The 16807-nt window shown below is 40.8% G+C and overlaps 1 protein-coding gene across 1 annotated transcript in view; it reads right to left on the minus strand.

Moving 5' to 3' along the window:
• The window catches only part of kif6 (kinesin family member 6), an 87004-nt gene that overhangs the window by 8910 nt on the left and 61287 nt on the right, over positions 1–16807 (minus strand). The window lies entirely within an intron of this gene.

The raw sequence follows: 16807 nt of genomic DNA on the forward strand, positions 1-16807 counted from the left end.
TCATATCACTAGATAGTTAATATGCAAAATGCACAGTGTAATAGATGGCATTGCCAAGTGTGATAGTAAGAGACAATGATAGAAGGGGTTGGGGTGCTGGAGGGAAAACATAAAGTGCAAAAGTGTAACCACAAATCATTAGAGACAGCACAGAAGTGTGAAGCAGGTAGGATGAATACCTAACCAGCAACATTGGCATTTTGAGTAAGAATCACAGTGAAAATATGTAATGACAATGCGGTAAATGTGATTGGCAAATTTCACACACAGTGGGAAAAGTGTATGTCTTCAGTGCTAATAAAAGCATTTTTCTTTGTTAGAGGGGGTTTACAAAAAAGCCCTCCACACTGGTTTAATGTCATGACTTTAGCCATGGCAAAGAGAGTTGAACCAAAGATCAAGCATTCAAATTTGTTCCTTTTCATCAACATTTTATGAGGTAACACTTTGTAATAACGATCATTAGTAAGTCCTTTATAATACATTAGTTAATAATGAACAAATCATGAACAAAACATTAATAAACCTTTGTAAATGATTAGTTAATACTAAATTAACATATCACAACTATGTTGTAAGTCATCTACAACTGATTAGTTAATTATGAAACATTTGTGAAATAATCATTAGTAAATGTGTACCTAATGATATGTTATGTAATGAAAGAGGTCTGTTCTTCATCTTTTATAACTCATGTGTAAACTGAATCATCTATAAGTCATTTACAAGTGCTTTTGCATCCCCCTAATCTAAAGTGTAAACACCCCTCGCCACATCTGAAACTTTCTCACACAGAGGCAGATGCATTGGTGCAGGATCCCCGCATGCAAACTGCTGTGTGAAGGGGGCTAGTCCGGCGGCCGGGATGCGAACCAGCGTCCCGTGGTTTGAAATGCAATGGATGGCAGCGTACTTAACCACTCGACTATCGTATCATACTTATGTTGGCATGAGTATACTATATAACATATATCCGCTAATGTTAAATTTAAAAGAATCTAACAAGTCATTTGCAGATGACTTAAAACATAGTTGTGATATGTTAATTTAGTATTAACTAATCATTTACAAAGGTTTATTAATGTTTTGTTCATGATTTGTTCATCATTAACTAATGTATTATAAAGGACTTACTAATGATCGTTATTATAAAGTGTTACCGTCTTAGTCTTTCTTCTTATTTTCCTGAATGTATTTACTTTAAAATTACAACGCAGCAGGACTGTCCAACTTCGTCAAATATCTATTTGTCCAATTCATCCAATCCAGTTGTTCATAAAAGATTTTACATAGTATGTCTCACCCAATAGAGTGCATCCCCAAAAGAGTTTACCAATAGTATTTATTTTAAACAACAACACATAAAATTAACAATTTTGATATGACTCCCTCAGAGATGCACTTTTGGCCAAAGCACAGTTGTTTGCACCAATCAGCCTACCCTGAGGAACTACTTGCAGCTAGGGGCGTGGTTTAGATGTGATGACCAGCAAGAGAAGTGACTGTTCATTTCAAAACAGCAATGGCGGCTCCTCAGGAGGTTATTGTTGCTGATAAAGCATCAGTTATATTAGAAGTGGAGCGTATTCTTCAATGAAGGAAAAGAGAGGAATGGCACTGAAGACTTTTCTTCATGGAAAAGATGTTTTCACTCTTCTCTTGAATGGTTTCAACAAGAGTTTGATTTTCCAACTGGCCTCACTGGTGGTAGTGCTCTCCAGTTGATTTGATCTAAATGTAGCCCTTGATGGATGGTGATAGACAGTTGGTTCATCCAAATCTCCAACCAAATATTTTTTTGAAAGTGCCTGCCCTTTTCCAAACAGTTTCCAAGGACTACTTCCCAGTTTGTTCTGTGTAACAAACCATCTGGCAAGTCTTGTTAACCATCTCCACTTGTATATAAGAACTATTGTGAGAAGCAACAACAGTCTTAATCATCTTGGTATGAGTTAGCAGCACATGTTTTGACATGACATGTTTTTCAGTGTTGTTGAGTCAAGATATGTGTCTACTCTAAACTAAAGTAGTACTTTAAGGCTGATAAAAGACAAATAAAAAAAGGAATAGTCTAAATCTACACAAGAGGAGTCAAGGTATTCTTACTTTTAGTCTCTAGTATAGTTCAAGCTTCCAACACTCTGGATCCTAAAATTATTATAACAATGCAACTCAATGGTGTCTTTCATTAGACCAAGAAGAAGATTGACTTAAGACAGGACACACTGCTGAGTTACACACTTTCATAGTTCTCAGAATTAACTCTTGGAACTACAGTGACCCTGGAAGCAACATGAGGGAGGGTTTGTGAGTCACTGCCTCTCTTGTGGCAGTAATCCTGTTGACATATGGATAAGTAATTTGTGTCTTTTCTCCTGTTTCCACTGTCTTTCTTCCTCTAATTGAAGTAATTCATTGCCCTATTGAAGATACATAATTTGTGATGCAATGCTTTAGGGGTGAAGTGCAACTGTAAAATAAATGGACTAAAATATTGTATAGGCTATGGTTAAGGCAATTTCTATCTGAACTAAATGGCCACACTAGTGTGTATAGGACAATTCAGGGGTACATTTACTACAAAACAACAAAAGGTGATAATTTCACGGCAAGATCAAAGATGGTAGCAGTGAGTTGAGTGAATGACCAGAATAGTTACAAGGCAGACTAAAAAATAAAAGAGATTGTGGTGAGTTTCCATTACAGTCCCTCAGGTCTTATATACATGTAGATGGTGCTGTGCTGCAGCCCTTTCTGTAATATGATCCTGTCGCCAATCTAAAGGCCGTCCAAGCTCCAAAAACGAGAAATCCAGATGAAGTATCATTTTGAAAGGAAATAGGGTGTGGGAAGCTACCTTTACACAACACCACTTATGGTGCCATAAAACAGTTGGATTAGAGCTGTCGTCTATGAGAAGATGAAGACACTGAAAGCATTTAAGACAAACATCTGTCCTGCTAACAGTAAAGCTGAGTCTCTTATCAAGTTCATAGAATATTAAAGTATAACATTCTTATGGAAGACTTCAGGTTGAGTTTTACATCAGCTCTCCGTGTTCCACTGAAAAAAAGCTTTCAAACTGTTTGCTCATGCTTTACACAGACCAGCTCATCTTTCAAAACTCTTCACAAACACTTTTTTTTAAATGTAGACCACTATTGGGGGTTTCAGTAGACAGTGGAGACATGAATGGATGATGTGAAATGTTACAAATGGCACACAGGGACATATTGTGGCCATGATGACACAGTTTTTCCTAATGCCTGAAGAGTAAGAACTATGATTTGGGAACCCCTCATAAAGCCATGTGTTCGCATACAATGTCTGTAGCTAGGCTAGCTGAGAATGTAAATGCATGGAGGCACTCTGTGGCTTTAAACTGTGGGCAGGCCAAGTTTTCTAACAGACGCAACTTTCTCGAACGTGACCCTCAACTAATAGATCTATAGTCTCCTTCTTGTACGTATAAATGCATTAGGAAATATTTATGCCATCAGTTTGCCATGTTGATAGGGTAGAAAAACTGCAGGGACCACAAAACAGCATCATAAAGTGCACATGGGGCCAACACTACGCGTGTGGTTTACATCAATCACAGCACGTACTGAAGCTTTGTCAAAAACTCAAGGCCAAGAGCTTACACATGATGACTATCTGTATTTGTCAGGGCCATGGTACAACAGGATATGCTTTATGACTAAATTACTCCAAATACTAGATTACAGTGCTGATACACATTTGCAATACGTGCAATACTGTGCAATATTATGCGCAATATTCTGCTTAAGCAATCCTAAAATCAACCTGGATTCCAAAAAAATTGGGATGCTTTGTAAAACGTAAATAGAACCATAATCATTTAAAAATTAATTGTGTTTACAGTAGACATGGGGCGCTATGAAAATGTCATGTCATGACATGTAATCACAGATTGGACTCACATCTGCTTTTAGTGAATATCAATTTTCATGAAAAACAAACAAACAGTTCAACAAACAGAGCTGAATCGTGGTTACAGAGATGGGAGTGCAAATTAGAGGTGTTTACTCACAAGGAACATACCTTCCTCTGGTAGGTTCTGCTGGTGGGCATCTCATCTCCCTGTTGTTCTATAGTTTGGAATCCATATTATTTCCACACATCAAATTTAACCCTTTCTGAGGGGGACGCAATTGGCAAGCTGAGCCTTCAGCCATGGTGATGGGCTTAGGATTTTGTTGTGGCAATTAAAAATAACTCAAAAAATTAATGCAGGCCTTAAAATTACCAAGCTAGACAGCCTTTTAAAGCGTCATTTGTGAGGATATTCAAGATTATCCTGATACTGGAAATTCCCCACCATCAACTTTACTCTATTGCAAACAACTTTTTGATAAAGTGTTTCTCAGCACATGTAGAACTGTCCTTTATACAGTCATGTGTTTCATAAGTGGTGAACCTTGACCCATCCTTTCTTGTGAATGGCTTAGCCCTTCGAGGATACCCCTTCATGATATTATATTGTTTACCTATGGAAGGTGTTTTTGGAGCATTCCACAACTTTCCCGGTCTTTTGTTGCCCTTGTCACAGATTTGTTTGAATCAAGTTGCCGGCATCAAACTCAGAATAAGCATTTATTCACAAAAATCAAAGACGTTGATGAGGTAAAACATTATATATATTGTCCTTGTACTGTTTGAAACTAAATATATGTCAAAAAATGATTAGCTAATTCTCACATTCGGTTTTATTTGTGTTTTACACAGTATCCCAACTTTTTTGGAATTGGGTTGTATGGCGTGAGTCATGTGACTCAGTAGTATACTGCTGGCCATACTTCTAAAAATATACATGTCTCAGTGATGACTGAAGAGTCGGACTTTACAGACAACTTGGTCAGGACATCCTGTTGAAAAGCTTGCAATTTCAACATTATTTCTGACCTTCAATAACAAGAAAAATTCCATAAAAGATGAATTTGCATACGTGCCAAGCAACAGCAGTGAACACTGCTATATTACACTTGAGTGCTCCTATACCCCTTCCAGGACAATGCTGTGGGCTCAACACCACAACCTCTTCCAAACCATGCAGGGTTTCCCCCCCACATCGTAAGGAGACATGCCGTGGTCTTAGAAGACTGGTTTCAAGCTACAAGCCTCAATAAATATTTGGTGATTTTTGTGGCCTGGATGTTAAATGTGATATTCTGCACAAATGCCATAGTGAACTCAAAATTCATGGATCATACACAATATCCAGGCTCTCAATATCAGCCTGGATGTCCATTCAAGTGTATGTGAAGAATAAATGCATCATTCAGTCACTGCATCGAGCAATATGACAATTTTGAAAAAAGTGCACAATTAGAATGGCACTCAGTAGAGTGCATACCTCCGCTTAGGCCTAACAGTCCCCTTTTGAACTCACTCATAGATACCAGCTACCTAAGGACTGTCAACAAAAAAACGCCCTGTCTCATGATGTTAAAGAAAGTGAGAACAAATTCTTGGATCCGTTCCTTTCTGTAATCCTGCTGACCAACCAATAAACAAACTGACGTGGGTGGAAACATAACCTCCTTGTTATGTTACATATAAAAAAGGACACATATGAAAAATTGTTACCTGAGAGTTGGATGTAGAAGTCTGTGTTTTTATTGGACAACTGTCCATGACATTGTTGTCTGAGCTAAAGCTAGACCAGAAGCTTTACATAAATCAGTCTAATGGGCAGTTGATAACATTCACACTGCAAGTAAATCAAAGCAACAGCCATGTGGTCCTTACATTTTTCTTTTGATATTACCTTGCAAGTGCTTCGGAACTATCTTCTTGACAATTATACACATTTTAGAATCCAACAGACTTTCCTTTAATTCTATCCCAAAATCCTCTAGTCTGTGGGTCATTTCAGCAAAAGTGAGCAGAGGATTAAAGTGGGCTACCAAAGTGGTTACCAGATGATCCATCACATGTGGCAAAGAAATCAAGAGATGCTGCTCATTTCCAGCTCTCCTACATCTCTCATGCTGTTGAGGATGTGTGTCGCTGAATAAATATACATACTGTAGATCCTTGCACTTTTTCGACCTAAGGGCTTGGAACGTATGCTCCTCTGGTGGGATTGGATTCCAGAGCCATATGCTGTGGCCAAGAACAATACTGTAAACCAGGGAAATGTTTAGACACCAATGTCTCCACGGGCTACTGCCTCTGCTTTCCTCCCCTACTACTGACCCTCACGCTGGGTACATCCATCAGGAGAAGCAGCACAAAGCTTTTGTCTATATTATGCTAAATGTTTCCATGTTCTACATTAACCATGAGACACAGGTACTGTAAAATTTCCAAGCAGGGCTTCCAAGATGGCAAGGAAACACACAGCTAAATATTATGGTACTACTTTCCATCCAGGAGAGGTGACCACGAGCCACTAAAAACACTGTCTCTCATCTAGGAAAAATGCAGCTCCATGTGTCTTACAATGTAAGAATATCTGACAGCATCAAGATGGGTTTTGGGAGTAATTCCAAATTTGAATCAGTTTAAGAATCCAAATGTTAAAAAACTACAATAATTTATTAAATCCAGTTTCTCCATATGACACCCACAATGATGATGTCTGCAGAACACATTCGCAAAGATAATATTCTACATGATGTCAGAGCTGATTTCTGTGTAATGTATTACATATTTGACAAAAAATCAAATCCCAAGATTGATAAGTGTGCGTTGGCATGTATGTGGGTACCACCAAGCATGATCTAAGGCAGCATTGATGCCAGGCACTGGTGTGAGGCAAGCATATCCATTTCAATGGTATGTGAAATGAGCCACAAACACACACAGTCCAGGGAAATTCATAAATCTAGTTTACAAAAGTAAATGCAAACCAGATAATAACACATTTTGACTGCTTTAACTTTAATGGAAAAAATCAACCAAAGTGCAGTGAGATTATTAATGCAAACAGTGACAGGATTTGTCTTTAAAGTGTTTTTTATCATATACTGTATGTGTTGCTCCATATCTTACTTTTTCACCAGTATCAGGCCCAACAATAGCAATAAAGACGTTTTGAGGGAATTTTAAGAGTTTGTAACTTCCTGGAAAATCATTACAAATGTTGATGGCTCATCCTGCACTCAAGGGCGTATATTTGTAGGATTATTGATGACATGCAAATTTGGATTTGACTGGGAACCTCCCTGCCAACTCAGTGTCTTCAGGACACCCCCCAGAGAGTCATGAGGGGGTGGTGTGGTTTCTGAATGTGGTTTCTGTACATTTTACAGTTCAGTTTCTGTACATTTTACAGTTCGGTCACTAAATAGATTTCGACTTTGCTAATGATTTACTTAAATTACAATTAATATTTCCCCTGAATGAATATATGTGTTAATAGACTCACTTTTGCCTGAGGTTCCACTGTGTTACTGTAGTGACTGTGAGGTCATATTGCTGGTCGAGAGTTAACAGTAGTCTGTATAATAACTTTTATTAACACCATATTAATGCTGATATTTGGAGCTATAATTATAATCTTACACATTCATTTTTCATCAAGTAAATGCTTTCTTTATTTCATGACGCTGCTATGGATGTATAAAAAGTGCGTCACCAGGGGATTGTGTTGCTAGGGACTGGACCTCCAGATTACCTTATAAAAACACAACTTTATAACTTTATTCAGTGATTTGGGTGTAACTGGGTCATGTTTTAAGGAGAAAATATTTTCTTGTTTTCCCTCTGCTGCCATTGGGCTGCTCTGCTTTGAGAAACTCTGGAAAGATAGCTTTATTTGTTACTAAAGCAACTGCTAACAAACTGATAACCAGCAGCTTCTCAATGAACAGATCCGGACTGGGGCTGTAGTTAGAGTACTGAAGTGATTAATACAGTTTCAGGTAGACAGACTCTGAAAGGACAGAGTTTAAAAGCCTGCAACTCCCCTCCAGTTTGTTAGAACTGAAGAAGCCTCTTGGATGAGATGTGACACGTCTTCAAGAAACTGAAACATGTCCAGTTGCCTATGATACAGCACTTATTACCATTACCTTCATTGACTTGGTAGCTTTGTTGATAAATAATACTGCTGCTAAATGTACTTAGTTGCCGTTAGCTCGGTTAAGCGGTCCTTGCTGACTCAGCCCCAGGTGGCCAGGCAAGAAAACCACCTCAGTACTGTATTTATTACAGTCAAATGAAAAAGTGTCTGTGAGAGATACACTATATTGCCAAAAGTATTCACTCACCCATCCAAACAATTGAAATCAGGTGTTCCAAGCACTTCCATGGCCACAGGTGTATAAAATCAAGCACCAAGGCTTGCAGACTGTTTCTACAAACATTTGTGAAAGAATGGGTCGCTCTCAGGAGCTCAGTGAATTCCAACGTGATACTATGATAGGATGCCACCTGTGCAACAAGTCCAGTCGTGAAATTTCCTCGCTCCTAAATATTCCACAGTCAACTGTCAGTAGTATTATAACAAAGTGGAAGCGATTGGGACCGACAGCAACTCAGCCACGAAGTGGAAGGCCACATAAAATGAGCGGGGTCAGCGGATGCTGAGGTGCATAGTGCGCAGAGGTTGTCAACTTTCTGCAGAGTCAATCGCTACAGACCTCCAAACTTCATGTGGCCTTCAAATTAGCTCAAGAACAGTGCGTAGAGAGCTTCATGGAATGGGTTTTCATGGCAGAGCAGCTGCATCCAAGCCATACATCACCAAGTGCAATGCAAAGCGTTGGACGCAGTGGTGTAAAGCATGCCACCACTGAACTCTAGAGCAGTGGAGATGCGTTCTCTGGAGTGACGAATCGCATTTCACCATCTGGCGGTCTGATGGACTGGGTTTGGCGGTTGCCAGGAGAACGGTACTTGTCTGACTGCATTGTGCCAAGTGTAAAGTTTGGTGGAGGGGGGGATTATGGTGTGGGGTTGTTTTTCAGGAGCTGGGCTTGGCCCCTTAGTTCCAGTGAAAGGAACTCTGAATGCTTCAGCATACCAAGAGATTTTGGACAATTCCATGCTCCCAACTTTGTGGGAACAGTTTGGGGGTGGCCCCTTCCTGTTCCAACATGACTGTGCACCAGTGCACAAAGCAAAGTCCATAAAGACATGGATGAGAGAGTTTGGTGTGGATGAACTTGACTGGCCTGCACAGAGTCCTGACCTTAAACCCAATAGAACACCCTTGGGATTAATTAGAGCGGAGACTGAGAGCCAGGCCTTCTCGTCCAACATCAGTGTGTGACCTCACAAATGCCCCTTGGAAGAATGGTCAAAAATTCCCATGAACACACTCCTAAACCTTGTGGAAGCCTTCCCAGAAGAGTTGAAGCTGTTATAGCTGCAAAGGGTGGACCGACATCATATTAAACCCTATGGATTAAGAATGGGATGTCACTTAAGTTCATATGCGAGTCAAGGCAGGTGAGCCAATACTTTTGTCAATGTAGTGTATGTAGTGGACCAAAAACAGGAATATACAAAGAAACTACATTTTTCATAAACATTTTTGATAACTTAATCAAAAGGCTCTTTGTGCCTGTGTTGGAGTGCACAGAGACACCCACAGATCCAATGACATCTGACCTTGAGGGGAAGGGTGTCGGGAAAGACAAGGAACTGAGAAAACATGCCTTATTCCACCAAGCACAGACTTTGCATCCTAATCCTTATGTACTAAACCTATCAAGAGTCATTAACATACCGCATTCATCAAGAAGTTGGTTCTTCTCTCTTTCATCTCCCCCTTTTACCCTAAGCGACTGGTCAGATCTATCTACTTGAATGTGTAAATATATATATCTTGTGTTTCAGAACTTGTAATCATTTTGATGATGTCAAAATCTGCTAATTTACAGGATTCCACTCTGCTATCTGATGAGTTTTGATAACTTTTAACACAATGATATAAGGAAATGCCAGTATGCAGCCAACAAATATTATGGGTGGCCTGTGTTTTTTAGCTTTTTAGTGAGAGCTGAAGAAAGCTCCAGAATGAACTCTGAACCGCGAGTAAAGACTGCAAAGATTACGAAAAGCCACAAGCAAAGAACTTCCCCTTGTGGGATTAAAATGAATCATTCATTTTGAAATCCTCCTTTTTTATGTATGTAACTTTTTTACTTTTGAAGAGTTTTCAGCTTCATGCATTTCAACTCTGCAGCCTGCCTCTGAACACAAGATCAGAGAACACATGGTGTGTCTCTTTTGTGGCCTCCGATAGGCCTTGTCTGAGCCTGGACTCATCATCCTGAAGAAGTGAGACTAGCGGGTTCACTGAACCTTCTTTACAGAGGTAATCATCGGGCTGCACCATGGCTCCTGATGATCATCGTGTGTGCTCGCCATGCTTGACGCTTTCGGGGAAATTTGCCTCATCATCAGCCCATCCATCACTGCAGAAAAGTAAGAAATAACCATCTTCATGCGTTCTGTCTGAACGCACAAAGCCTGATAAACAAAGGACAGTGCAGTGTCCAGTAGGTGGCGCCTTGTTGCCACAGTCCCCCCAGGTTTGAAAACATCCTTCTTCCATTGTCTGAGAGCGCACCTGAACTAGCGCTGCACGATTCTGTAAAAAATGTGAATCGCGATTTTTTTTGCTTAGAATTGATATCACGATTCTCTGGCACGATTTTTTTCACAAAATGTTTCTTGCACTGATGAACTTTAACAAAACAAAAAAAACATTGCTTTGGCAGAGGCATAGTAGTAGTTCTATCATTGGAAGAGAAATTATCATCATATGCACATCAAACAGTCTGATTTCCTTAGAACTTAGAGCATATGGCCCTGAACATAGCACTTCAGAACTGAACGCTCAACTCTTGAATCTTTAATTGTATTCTCTACAAGGAAATTAAAAAAAAAATGGACTTAATACCTCATCAACTTATTAGCCTTTTTAAAATTATTATTAATATTATTATTATTACCATAATTTTTGTTGTGGTGATACAAATACAATACAGTTCATTATTGTTCTTGTTGTTGTGACTTTATAAAGGAGTGAAATCAGGCGCTATAAAATGAACCGTCAGGCTCAAATACGGCTCCTTGATCCGACTGGACCATAAATCAGACTTTTATTTATTTTTAAATTATCGATTTCCCGCAATTCTGCCTCGACCACTGCCCACTGCTTACTGTACATGTCAGGGAGCGCAACGTTTGAAAAGTAGTTGTGGGAGGGCATCGAGTACCGTTGGTCGAGAGTGTTTATCATCTTCCGAAATCCCTCACGTTGTACAGTGTTTATTGGGGCCATATCTTTGGCTAGGTGATATGCGATAGCTGCTGTGATCTCCTTATGTCTACTGGAGTTTGGTGGGTATGGCGTTGCATTGTACAAGGTTCCGGTTATTGACATCTGTGTTTGTTTCTTGCCTTGTACGGCTTCATCATGCTGTACTTTGTGGTGACGTTTAAGGTGATTGTAGAGAATTGTGGTGTTGCCGTGCGGTGCTGCAACGATGGCAAAACACTTTACAATGCACCTCACACTGTTTGTCATCGTCTGGCTTAAATCCAAAATACTTCCACACCACCGAATGCGAACCTTTTTTGGGAACGAGGTCGGTTCGGGTGGGTGGGTGACTCTCGCCACTACCACTTGGGTTTTCGTCGCCATCCATTCAACCCTCCTTACCGCAGACTTTCCTCCGCTTTAACTCTCACTCACTCTTTCCAAACACTCAACTGCAGCCGGGCTTCCTCCACTGAATCACGTGTTTTAAAGACGCTTTACCATAGGCTGAGGGAGGAGGCAGCGGCAGTGCTGCGTTTGGGGGCACTTGAAAAAATCCGGGAGGAAAATAGGAGCATTTGTTTATGATGCAGCTCGACATATAAAATGCTTCAGAATCGCCGTGTGTAGAAATGACATCGCGTGTATGTGTGAATCGAGATCGCGATTTTTTAACGATTAATCGTGCAGCCCTAACCTGAACCCATCGTCAGTTCCGCGCAACAGCCGGAATCACTGAGGACCATAAAAAGAGCTGCATTCCCCAACTCAAGCAGTCCCATTGTAAGGCTTCCAGCAACATCAGCTTTCGTCTGTGCAGCTGTTACACAAAGGGAACAACCAAACGTTTGGGTCTTACCTTTGCCTATGCCACAGTCTTTTATCTCGCTGGATGAGCCAAAACTGCCCTGTGTTTACCAAACCTGTTCCAGATCCAGAGAAGACACTGCACAACCCAGCCTCTCTTACCCCTGCAGAAATGAGGATTTCCCTCAGCTAGAAAGCTTTGACCTGTTTTCTTCGCCCCGTTGACTCCATTAGAGCCCGCTAGGAGGACGCTGTAGCCAGCCAACACTGTTTATCAACAAGGGAGCTGGATTAAGGAGACGGACACAGGCTAACCACACGCTAAGCGGTCACAAGTGAGGCTTATTTAGTGTCTGGGCAGATACTAGAAATTAGCCTGTATTGGATGCTTGTGAGCTACATTGTTTGTCAGTGTTTGTGGACCGCCAAGTCCTTTTTGCTGCTAGTTTTACCCTGTAAAACACTGTGCTTGTTGCTTGCTTTTCTTTGTGCTCATCACGAGCTGATTTGAGCCTTTTGAGTGTTAGCTTTGCTGCCTTGTGAGTGTACAATAGGCCATATTCCAATCGAGGATCAGCCGACGGTGATTCGAGCCTGAGTTCGTTCACTGGCTGCTGAGTGATAGAAAGGTGTGTACTGTGTCTCCAAGGCTGTTTCTCCCTCCTTGCTGCACTCCCAGCATTAGCCCTCTTTCTTTCTCTCTCCACTAACCCACACATACACACACACACGCATGAATTCGGGTAAAAGCACACACATAGTCTCATGAGCAGCTTGTTGAAAAGTAATTTCCTCCACTGTTCCTTTAACATTAAATATCTTACAAATATTTACATTTAAAGTGAACACTGTTTTCCGGTCTGGTTATTGGTCCCTGATTCCAGGTTGGTGCCCTGTTTTATTGATTTAATTAATAATTTTATCATTAATATTAATAATTACTATTCTTAATTATTAATTGCTAGTAAGTACACCTGCCCTACCTTTTTTTCCTAAACACCAGAATTTACAAATTTCAGATATATATATGTGATTGGCCACCTCAGCGTTACGTCTCTCTAAAAGTTGATTCTGTTTCAACTTTTGCAGCAGTGTTTTTTCAGCAACCCCTGCGGTTCCCAAGGTTGCAGCCTACATGCGAGTGACGACGAGATCGAAAAGTGGCCAAAGGTATGTCGATTGCTGCTCAGCGGCTTATGCCGATGCCTAGAGCCTTATGCCGTTCCTCAGAGAGATGGCCAAAGTTATGTCGATTGCTGCTCAGCGGCTTATACCGCTCCTTAGACTCTTATACCGTTCCTCGGATTGGTGTGCCGCTGTTATGCCGCTGATATTCCACCGACACATGATGGTGTGTTTCGCTACAGACTGTTATGCTTCTGAGAGACTGTTGGATGGGTACCGCCCCCTGATGGATATGCAAATATAATGCCACTGGGCTGGTTAGGAACGGCATAAGGCTCTAGGCATCGGTATAAGCCGCTGATCAGCAATCGACATACAGTACAGACCAAAAGTTTGGACACACCTTCTCATTCAAAGAGTTTTCTTTCTTTTCATGACTATGAAAATTGTAGATTCACACTGAAGGCATCAAAACTATGAATTAACACATGTGGAATTATATACTTAACAAAAAAGTGTGAAACAACTGAAAATATGTCTTATATTCTAGGTTCTTCAAAGTAGCCACCTTTTGCTTTGATTACTGCTTCGCACACTCTTGGCATTCTCTTGATGAGCTTCAAGAGGTAGTCACCTGAAATGGTCTTCCAACAGTCTTGAAGGAGTTCCCAGAGATGCTTAGCACTTGTTGGCCCTTTTGCCTTCACTCTGCGGTCCAGCTCACCCCAAACCATCTCGATTGGGTTCAGGTCCGGTGACTGTGGAGGCCAGGTCATCTGGCGCAGCACCCCATCACTCTCCTTCTTGGTCAGATAGCCCTTACACAGCCTGGAGGTGTGTTTGGGGTCATCGTCCTGTTGAAAAATAAATGATGGTCCAACTAAACGCAAACCGGATGGAATAGCATGCCGCTGCAAGATGCTGTGGTAGCCATGCTGGTTCAGTATGCCTTCAATTTTGAATAAATCCCCAACAGTGTCACCAGCAAAGCACCCCCACACCATCACACCTCCTCCTCCATGCTTCACGGTGGGAACCAGGCATGTAGAGTCCATCTGTTCACCTTTTCTGCGTTGCACAAAGACACGGTGGTTGGAACCAAAGATCTCAAATTTGGACTCATCAGACCAAAGCCCAGATTTCCACTGGTCTAATGTCCATTCCTTGTGTTCTTTAGCCCAAACAAGTCTCTTCTGCTTGTTGCCTGTCCTTAGCAGTGGTTTCCTAGCAGCTATTCTACCATGAAGGCCTGATTCACACAGTCTCCTCTTAACAGTTGTTCTAGAGATGTGTCTGCTGCTAGAACTCTGTGTGGCATTGACCTGGTCTCTAATCTGAGCTGCTGTTAACCTGCGATTTCTGATGCTGGTGACTCGGATGAACTTATCCTCCGCAGCAGAGGTGACTCTTGGTCTTCCTTTCCTGGGGCGGTCCTCATGTGAGCCAGTTTCTTTGTAGCGCTTGATGGTTTTTGCGACTGCACTTGGGGACACTTTCAAAGTTTTCCCAATTTTTCGGACTGACTGACCTTCATTTCTTAAAGTAATGATGGCCACTCGTTTTTCTTTACTTAGCTGCTTTTTTCTTGCCATAATACAAATTCTAACAGTCTATTCAGTAGGACTATCAGCTGTGTATCCACCTGACTTCTGCACAACACAACTGATGGTCCCAACCCCATTTATAAGGCAAGAAATCCCACTTATTAAACCTGACAGGGCACACCTGTGAAGTGAAAACCATTTCAGGTGACTACCTCTTGAAGCTCATCAAGAGAATGCAGAGTGTGTGCAAAGCAGTCATCAGAGCAAAAGGTGGCTACTTTGAAGAAACTAGAATATAAGGCGTATTTTCAGTTGTTTTACACTTTTTTGTTAAGTACATATTTCCACATGTGTTAATTCATAGTTTTGATGCCTTCAGTGTGAATCTACAATGTCAATAGTCATGAAAAGAAAGGAAACTCATTGAATGAGAAGGTGTGTCCAAACTTTTGGTCTGTACTGTAACTTTGGCCACCTCTCCGAGGAACGGCATAAGGCTCTAGGCATCGGCATAAGCCGCTGAGCAGCAATCGACATACCTTTGGCCACTTTTCGATCTCGGCGCTACTGCTACATGCAGTACCCACACTCAAAATTGATGGGAGGAATGGTGGTGATTTGGTCTGAATGAGGTCTTAATAAGGTGGAATGACCATTTTTTTGTTTTTGTTCATCCCCGTTGTCACTGCAAAGAGCTTAATTAACTCCAAATGCTCAAAATCTATTTGAGGAACACTATACATACTATGCACTCGGAAAGAATGAGCAAAGAAATTTTAGCTAGTATAGATTTTGGAGGAGTTCGCACTGCACATGCTCACAGAATGCTGTTCAAACAGGTCAGTACAACAACAAACTCATTGACGGTAACTCTATCCCCAGAGGAGAACGTCAATAACAACTGTGTTGTGTGTGCAAAGACTAGGCTGCAGCCACTGTAATATTGTTGTGCTCTCTGTGCTCGGTTCACTTGTGTTACTGTAAGTCCTATCAAACAATATTATCATCATGTAACACTTTTTCTTTACCCCATGTACCCCTTACAAATGTGAAAATGTATAAACATCCTGTATGTAGGAACATTTACATTTCAACTGACCTAGTCATTTATTTTTACTTGAGTAAAATTTCATTAAAATAACAGTACTTCTAATCAGAGGTGTCAAAAGTATTCACATTCATTCCTCAGGTAGAAGTATAGATACTAGAAAGTGTAAAAGTACTGGTTTCGAAACTACTTTAAGTATAAAAGTAAAAGTAATGTAAGGGAAAAAAATGCCATTAAGGACAAAAGCTTAGGCCGTGCCACAAGGGCCCCACCTTCCGAAAAAAATATTTTTCTAAAGGCCATATTGACTATAATGTTATATTAAAATGCTACCTGTTTCAGCCTCATATATGCCCATTGTACATGAACGCATTTTAGTACAATGGAAATACATTAAAGAACCATATATGTGTACTACTGAGCATTAACATCTGTGACGTTTTGCTCGAGTTCTCTTGAGTCTCTGCCACGGACATCTTCGTACTAGGCTACATACATAAAGTCTGCTATGTCCCTGCTGGAGTGTGACGTGATGACTAGTTACTACATTACTGTTGTTTGGTGACATTGACATTTCTCTATATTTTGTTGAGTGATCTGTACAGTTATCAGACAGTGAACACCAGATCGACACGCCCTCGCTCCCGACGCCGGCTTATCCGTTCACACTGGTTCGGTTCGCCAATACTGTGCCTCTCCGGAGGCGCATCAGAGGCGCAGCGAAATTTCACGAGTAACAAGGCTATTTTTAAAATGTAAGGAGTAGAAAGTACAGATAATTGCGTGAAAATGTAAGGAGTAGAAGTAAAAAGTCGGCTGAAAAATAATTACTCCAGTAAAGTATACCCAAAATTTCTGCTTAAGTAAGGTAACAAAGTATTTGTACTTTGTTACCTGACACTTCCGCTTCTACTTCACTACTCTTTCTATCAATGCTGTACTATCTACAGTGTCAAAGCCCTGACACACACATGTATGTAGTATGTACAGAGAAACTCTGGACAGAAGCCCAGTGGATTTCTTGGAGGTAAACTTCAT

The sequence above is a fragment of the Pagrus pagrus genome (assembly GCF_965226575.1).
Source record: "Pagrus pagrus genome assembly, chromosome: 18".
NCBI lineage: Eukaryota > Metazoa > Chordata > Actinopteri > Spariformes > Sparidae > Pagrus > Pagrus pagrus.